The sequence below is a fragment of the Orycteropus afer genome, unplaced genomic scaffold (genome assembly GCF_000298275.1).
Source record: "Orycteropus afer afer isolate SDZICR_OR568_19922 unplaced genomic scaffold, OryAfe1.0 scaffold00646, whole genome shotgun sequence".
Lineage (NCBI taxonomy): Eukaryota > Metazoa > Chordata > Mammalia > Tubulidentata > Orycteropodidae > Orycteropus > Orycteropus afer.
The window spans coordinates 1,244,321-1,245,452 of NW_006922233.1; positions in this window are offsets into that span (position 1 = coordinate 1,244,321).

The following is a 1,132-nucleotide window of genomic DNA, read 5'->3' on the forward strand; positions in this document are numbered from 1 at the left end:
AATTGTGAAGGTGGTGCAGCATGAGGCAGTATTGTGCTCTGTTGTACCTTGGATCACTGCAAAACTTAACAACAGCAGTGCTGTGTGTGTGTGTGCACATATATAATGAGATGCCATTGACTCAGTTCTGACTGATAGTGACCCTATGTACAATGGAACAAAACGTGGCCCATCCATGTGCCATCCTTACAATCATTGCTGTGTTTGAACTCTTCATTGCAGCCACTGTGTCAATCCATCTCAACGAGGGTCTAGTCCCTCCTGATAACATGTCCAAAATGGGTGAAATGAAGTCTCACCATCTTCATTTTTACATAGAATTTACTGTCCTACTTTAAATACAGATTTGTTTCTTTTTTTGGCAGTGCATGGTATATTCATTATTCTATGCCAACACCATAATTCTTCCTTGGTCTTCCTTATTCATTGCGGATCTTTCTAATGCATATACTGTGATTGAAAATGCCATGGCTTATGTCCTCAAAGTATTATCTTCACTTTTTAACTCTTTAAGGAGGTCTTTTGCAGTGGATTTGCCAATGATATATGTTGTTTGATTTCTTGACTGGTGTTTCCATGGGGCTTTATTGTAGATCCAAGTAAAGTGAGATACTTCACAATTTTAATTTTTTCTCTGTTTATCATGATGCTGCTTATTGGTCTGATTTGAGAATTTTTGATTTATTTATGTTGAAATGTAATCCATAATGAAGGCAATAGTCTTTGATCTTCATCAGTAACTGTTTCAACGTCTTTTCACTTTCAGTAAGTCAGCTTGTGGCATCTGTGTATCACAGGTTGTTAAAGAGTATTCCTCCAATCTTTATGTGGTGTTCTTCATAGAGTACAGCTTCTTAGATTATGTACTCAGCATACAGTTGAATAAGTATGATGAAATGTTACAACACTAACACACACTTTCCCCAATTTTGAACCACATGATATCCCTTTGTCTTGATCAAGTGACTGTCTCTTGGTCTATGTAAAGTTTCCAAATGAATGAGTGCAATTAACTGTTCTGTAATTCCCATTCTTTGCAGAAGGCTGGTGGTTCAAACCCACCAGCCACTCCTCGGAAGGAAGGTTGGGCAATCCTACTTCCATAGTGATACTGCCTCGGAAACCCAAGGAG